At 48.7% G+C, this 7305-nt stretch overlaps 1 pseudogene; it reads right to left on the bottom strand.

The window, feature by feature from the left end:
* Positions 1 to 3782: 3782 nt before the first annotated feature.
* On the bottom strand, positions 3783 to 6312 carry LOC147245594 (uncharacterized; annotated as a pseudogene).
* Positions 6313 to 7305: the final 993 nt, after the last annotated feature.

Raw genomic sequence — 7305 nt, 5'->3', positions numbered from 1 at the left:
TGAAGGGCTGAAAGCACCTGACGCACCTGTCCGAGCCTGACCCCGCCCACAGTATGCGTGCGTGTGCGTGTTGTGTAACTGCTTAATGAGTTGACGTTTAAGGCCGACCGATGGGTCTCAGTGCTGAGGCACGACTGAGGGGGTCTGAGGGTACAGAGGGGCACTGGTCTCTGCCCGCTGGTTTCAGCTCAGGTTCGCGGTGACATCAACGAGCCCGCGGTGCCGCCTCGTGAACGGGCTCGCTACTACACTTCCGCTCCAAAGCCCTGCTGCGTTTTTGTGTGTGTTGGGTGATGATGGTGATGGTGACGGTGATGATGGTGATGGTGATGGTGATGATGATGATGATGATGGTGATGGTGATGATGATGATGATGATGATGATGGTGCTGCTGAACTTGGGGAGCCGCAACAACAGGTCTTCAACCTGAGTCTGCAGCTCGGGAAAGTGCCCACCCTATGGAAGACGTCATGCATCGTTCCAGTTCCTAAAAAGAACCGACCCAGCGAGCTGAACGACTTCCAACCGGTGGCACTAACTTCACACCTGATGAAGACTCTGGAGCGGCTCTTCCTCAACCTCCTCAGGCCTCAGGTGCAGCTTGCTGAGGACCCTCTTCATTTTGCCTACCGGGGGAAGGTCGGTGTGGAGGACGCCATCCTCTACCTGCTACACCGAGCCCACTCGCATCTGGACAAGGGAAAAGGCACAGTGAGGATCCTCTTCCTGGATTTCTCAAGTGCCTTTAATACGATCCAGCCCCCTGCACTACAGGACAAGCTCCTACAAATGCCAGTGGACCCCGGCCTGATTGCTCCAGTGACCTCAACGACAGGCCACAGTTCGTCAGGCTGAAGGACATCACGTCTGACACTGTGGTCAGCAGCATCGGTGCTCTGCAGGGGACTGTACTGTCCCCTATCCTCTTCACCCTGTACACCGCGGACTTCTGCTACAACTCTGAACTGTGTCACATCCAGAAGTTTGCAGATGACACAGCCATCGCGGGGTGTATCAGGGACAATGAAGAGGAGGAGTACAGGTGCCTGGTGAGGAACTTTGTTGCCTGGTGCCACAACAACAGCCTGCAGCTCAACACCTCCAAAACTAAGGAGCTGGTCATTGACTTTGGGAGGGACAGACCCAGACCTAGACCAGTTCTGATAGGAACGGAGGAGATCGAGGTCGTACAGACCTATAAATATCTTGGGCTGTGGCTGGACAACAGGCTGGACTGGACGAGCAACACGAGGCAGCTGTACAAGAAGGCTCAAAGCAGGATGGACTTCCTGAGGAGGCTGAGAGCCTTCAACATCTGCAGGAGGCTCCTGTGGATGTTCTATCAGTCTGTGGTCTTCAGCGTTCTGTCCTACGCTGTGGTGTGCTGGGGGGGGAGGGGGGGGAGTGTGACAAAGGCAGACCTCTCCAGGCTGGAGAAGCTGATCAGGCGGGCCTGCTCAGTGATTGGGATGAGGCTGGACTCTCTGGCAACAGTAGCAGAGGAGAACTCTGGACAAACTGATGGACATCCTGGATAATGTCAGCCACCCTCTGCACACTGTCACCACCAGCCAGAGAAGCCTGTTCAGCCAGAGGCTGCTCCTTCCCAAGTGCAGGACCAACAGACTGAAGAACTCCTTCATCCCCCGAGCCATCAAACTGTTAAACTCCTCACTGGAGGGGGGGAGGGCCAACAGAAGGACTGTAGGAGAGGGCTGAGCACCAATAACCTGCCCCGATAACAACCGGACACTTGTGCAGTACAAGAGAATGTTTATTATTATCAGGGTCTCCGCCCCCGAGGCACTATGTTTGCTCGACACACTCGCCACTTCAAAAGTTAATTTGACCCCCTAAACATGCTCAAAAACTCACCAAATTTTGTACACACATCAGGTGCTGCGAAAAATTGGATAATTAAACAAAAAAGCAGCACTTTACTCAATAGTGCCACCTACATACACATAAAAACACGCCACGGCCTGTAGGAATGTCCTACAGACATGGGACCAACACTATTTTATTCGTCTCATCAAGACGGACAAATCATACACAGACACCCCTGACCTCACTCTAACAGGACGTCCACAATTTGGACACAAATGTCCAATTTTGGACAATTTTGCACCCCAAATGCTATCTCCTCCTAGGGCATTCATGCTATTGCTTCCAAAACTTAATACCTGACTCCCCAAACTCTGCTGATCAAAACTTATTAAAAGTTTTTATAAAGCGCCAACGGTTTGGGTTTTATAAGCCCTCAAAGTGGGGGAGACACTTTTTACACTTTTCACCTTACAATGGAAACCAATGGGCCACCTGTCTGCTCTCACGGTACATACTCTCAAACACTCGCTTCTCACGTGTAAACTAAATGTTCCACAGCCTCAAAATACACACCACTGTAATATATATATATATATATATATATATATATATATATATATATATATATATATATATATATATATATATATATATATATGATGATGGTGGCATCATCATCATCATCATCATCATCATCACTGGCAGGCTGAACCCCCTCAGCTGCAGGAACTCCCTGACTCTCATTGGTCAGTTGCGTCCTGCTGTCACGTCGTGTTCAGGCCTTCAGTCAGAATCAGGGGAGGTTCAGAGGGGCTGTCAGGTTCCACTCTGCTCTCTCCTGTGTGTTCTACCAGTTTATGGATTCATCAGGAATCAGCTGCTCCACTGATGTGTAGTGACCGTTTGAAGTGGAGGAGCCATGGACGGGAGATTTATCCTCTTCTGTAAGGATAATGCAGCTCTGCTGCTTCTGATACAATGAGGTCTGTTCATTTCATTCACTCTAAAAAGTGTGGGACTCTGTACTCTGGTTTCAATACTTTGATGACTTCTTCTACAGCATTTTCCAGAACTACCGCACCATTGGTCCGTCCTGTCAGTGGGGTGGCTCGACTATTCTAGCCTGAACTCCACTCCAGTAACTCAACCCTGAGTTCATCCTTTGTCTGCATGCTAAATGCAGAATGAATGCAAATTATGGACTTGACATCAGAGCAGACCTGCTCCTTAGCAACCCTTCCAGAGTGGTCCTGGCCTCCCTCCCCCCACACCTGCCACACCATGTCTCTGCTCCTCACCAGGCAACCGGGTCTGGACTTAAAATTAAGAGTTTTTTCTTTATCTTGTCTTCAACAGAGTCTCATCCTTATTTACTGGAGGCAAACAGAGATCCAATGGTCTGTTCAACAGAAGGCAGTATGTATTTTTCTCTGCAAACTGCTTCGTTGAGGCGGGTGAAGTCAACGCAGATGCCGGTCTTTGTTGGAACAGGAACCATGCCCGAACACCAGTTGGCTCTTCCCCTCTGGAGATGACACCAATGTCCTCCACTCTTTTGAGCTCCTCTTTCACTTTGTCAAGAAGAGGGATGGGGACCTGTCTCGGGATGACCACGGAGTAGGGAATGGCATCTGACCTGAGTTTAATTGTGTACGGCTGCTGCATCATTCCTAAACCCTGTCATAACTTTGGGTAGGACTCCACCATCTCTGACTTATCTGTGGTGTCTGCTCTGTAGATTAGTTTAAGCTTTACACTTGCTGGTCTGCTTAACAGGGCTACGTTTAAGACACTGACAACATAAACATCCTCCTGTATGACATGCTCTCCTTTGCATAGTGACTCTGTACCTGCCTAAAACAGATAGAGGCATGCGACCTGGGCCAAACAGTGGTCTATCAGACTTGTCTAACTGTGTGTCGCTCTCAGCAATGGCAGGGTAAGTCTGGGCTTGGATAACTGAGACATCAGCTCCTGTGTCGATCTTAAACCTGACTTTGTGGTTTCTAATAGTCAGATCCGCATACCACGGGTCTAAGCCTGCGTCTACACAGCCTAGGAACAAGGGAGTGTCTTCATTATGAGTCTCCACGACATGCACAGTTTTAGTAGACTTGCGTACTTTACTGTCGTGGCCCCTCTTCCCACGTGTGACAGGTCACCTCCCTGGCTGGACACTGTGCTTTTGGATGACCAGGGGACTTCCCACATCCGCAGCATGTTGATTGACGATCTGATGATGGCTGTGGCTTCGTTGACGACTGCTTTGACTGATGGGGTTTTCTTTGTGAGAACGGTTTTGGTCTTCCTTTTGTTACTGCATCAATGTCCATTTTACACCCCCCTCTGAGGTCTGTTTGCTGCCTTTTAATCACTTCGGACTGTCTGGCCATGTTGACTGCTTTTTCCAGCGTCAAATCCTTGTCCAACTGCATCCTCTCCGGTGTATCTGTGGATATTCTCAGTCATCCAGGTCATGGTAAGTCTAAAAAAAGCATAAAATATGGCAACTGGACTAACCTCGTGTGAGTAGAAGATGTTCCGCCTCTCATCCAAGAGGCTTCTTCAGTTCTGAATCCTGGTGGGGAATATCAGCTATATATCTACCAGGAGGGTGGTGGCAAAAATCGAAGAACTGGTCGTACGACGTGAAACCAATGACTCGTCAGGTGTTAGTGAGAGTCGTTGGCCTGGCTGGGCTGTCGTTACCTCTCCCAGCCCTCTCGGGAGGGTCGTTGGGGTCACCTGGCTGCAGGTGAGAATGACGGCTGCTCTCCTCCTTGGGAGGGATTTAAGCACAGCATTGTAAGTGGGAGACAAGTGATGTCTGAGGCCTCCTCCTCTATTCAAAGATGGCCGTTCTAGTTTGACATGAATGGCTTCCTTCACACCTCTCTCAAACCACCTGTCTTCTCTGGCTACAACGCGTTCCTTGTGGTCATCAAAGGAGTGCCCCTTCTCCTTGAGATGGAGGTGGACCGCTGAGTCCTGGCCTGTGGTGGTGGCCCTTCTGTGTTGTGCCATGCGTTTGTGTAGTGGCTGCTTAGTTTCCCAATGTACAAGTCAGAGCATTCCTCATTGCACTGCACTGCGTACACTGCGTTGCTTTGTTTCTCCCTCGGAATTTTGTCTTTGGGATGCACAAGCTTCTGCCTCAGAGTGTTGCTGGGCTTGAAATGTACTGGGATCTGGTCGGTGTTAAATATCCTCCTGAGTTTCTCTGAGACCCCTGCCACATAAGGGATGACAATATTGTTTCTCTTCCTGTGGCCCTCGTCTTTCTTTTCTCCCCTGGGCTTTCTAGCTGTTTTGATAAAAGCCCAGTTAGGAAAACCACAGGTTTGAAGAGCAGAGTGAATATGTTTGTGTTCCCTTTGTTTCCCATTAGCCTCAGATGGGATGTTCTGCGCTCTGTGTTTTAGAGTACGGATGACCCCCAGTTTGTGTTCCAGTGGGTGGTGTGAATCAAACAGGAGGTACTGATCCGTGTGGGTGGGTTTCCTGTAGACACCAATGTTGAGTTCCCCATTAGTTTCAATGCTTACTATGCAATCTAGAAACGCCAGGCAGTTGTCTTTGACATCCTCTCTTGTAAACTGGATGTTTTTATCCACCAAGTTAAGGTGTTTTGTGAAAGGTTCCACTTCACCCTTCCTGATGGTGACCCAGGTGTCATCCACATATCTGAACCAGTGCCTCGGTGAGTGGCCACCGAAGGTCCTCAGTGCCACACTCTCCATCTCCTCCATATACAGGTTAGCTACAATAGGAGACACGGGTGATCCCATGGCACAGCCGTGTTTTTGTCTGTAGAAACCGTTGTTGTACTGGAAGTAGGTGGTGCTGAGGCAAAGGTCAAGGAGGTCACACACCTGTTCAGGGGAGAGGTTGATCCTTTCTGACAGAGTGTTGTCAAGCAGCAGTTTCCTCTTTACTGTCTGCACTGCGTCTCCAGTAGGGATCCTCTCAGGTAGACTGGTGTCTCTCAGCCCCACTCCAATACGATCTCTTATCAACTCGTTGTGAAGCGCACCATATTTGCAGCTCTCTGCTAGGGCTTATAATGCAGTCATGAAAACGTCAACAGCCTCGTTCGGTAGCTGCACTCTCTGATTGAATCTTGCTCTCTCATATATCACGTTCTTTCTTGGCATAAAGTACGATTCCAAAGTAGCTTTTACCAGGGCGTACTGCTGTCCCTGCTCATTGGTTAAATCTTGACCACGCAGGATTTCGTCCACCTCATCCTCCATGCAGTAGATCAGCGTGTTCACCTGGTTAGCTTCTGAGCTAAGATGGAGGTTGCTGGCCAGTCTGAATCTCTCGAACCTGCGTATACACCGTTCCCAGTCCTCGGGCTTTGCAAAGTCAAAGGCTCCTGGTGGTTGGATGGAAAACGTAGCGCCCGGAGGAACGTTAGCATTGTAAGCCGATAGCTGCGGAGGTTGAACGGCCAGTGCACCATCACCGCCGCCGTCACTCATCTCTACGCTTGCAGACAATAACTTTTTTTAAAAACTTTCCTTTTAGCTCCAGTCGTGCTCCTTACCGCATCCCACTTCTGACACCGTGTCATAGTTGGCGAGAATGATCAGGCGGTTTTGTAGAACAATGCGGGTACTTTATTTTCCGTACAATGTGGATATATGTGTGTAGCGCGCCACTTGCTCTTCAACAACAAAACAACTTCCGCCAAGGCACTTCCTGCAAGCTTCACAATAAAAGCACGACAACTATCACCACAATCTTCATCAGCCCAAGACACTTTTGTGCACATCTGTGCACTTCAATGGCTAAATAAGTGTTGACCAAAACGACTGTAACGTCCATAGTTTGAGCTGACAGCATGTGTGTACAAGCCTGTGACACCCACAACATCGCAAACATGACACATGCGCAACTTTCAGTCAGGCTCAACCCGTGTTGAAGCAGTCCAATCGATTAATTCACTCAGATTCACGACCCGAGCTACCCGCAGTGCCCTGAACTCCTCTTGGGGCAGGAAATGGTCAGAAAGGAGTGGGAACGAACATTTCCACGCCATCATCCTGCTGCATGTGGGCGGGGCATGACAGTTTATTTTGATTTGAGCCCATAATCTGAGTTTTGTGAAAGCAGATTATTTTGAAGTTGAGTAAAAATTTCACATTCATGATAGAAAATAATAAGTTAAAGTAACAGCAAACAGTAAAAAGACAGCAAAAAAGAAATGAAAATATTATCAGTTGGAAGAAATATATGTTTTGAACTCAAGTTTGAGCTAAATTTGTTCTCTAGTAGTACACACAGTTGTGTGTAGCTAACTGCTAGCATGGATCTTAGTCTTGCCCCAGTGGGGTCCTGCAGGCCGCCATGGTGAACTCGTCACTGTAAAGTGGAGCTGAGGACCATCGCTGCTTGCAGCTGCTGCGCTCTGTTTATCTTTTATTTTTCCAGCAAGCAAAAGTGCATTAAAAATGTTAGTGTGCTATGTTTCT

Source organism: Aulostomus chinensis, chromosome 18 (genome assembly GCF_037954235.1).
Source record: "Aulostomus chinensis isolate RoL2024-O1b breed Wild chromosome 18, RoL_Achi_v1.0, whole genome shotgun sequence".
NCBI classification, from domain to species: domain Eukaryota; kingdom Metazoa; phylum Chordata; class Actinopteri; order Syngnathiformes; family Aulostomidae; genus Aulostomus; species Aulostomus chinensis.
Note: the sequence above shows the minus strand (reverse complement) of the source record. Positions and strands in the feature narration are given on the sequence as shown.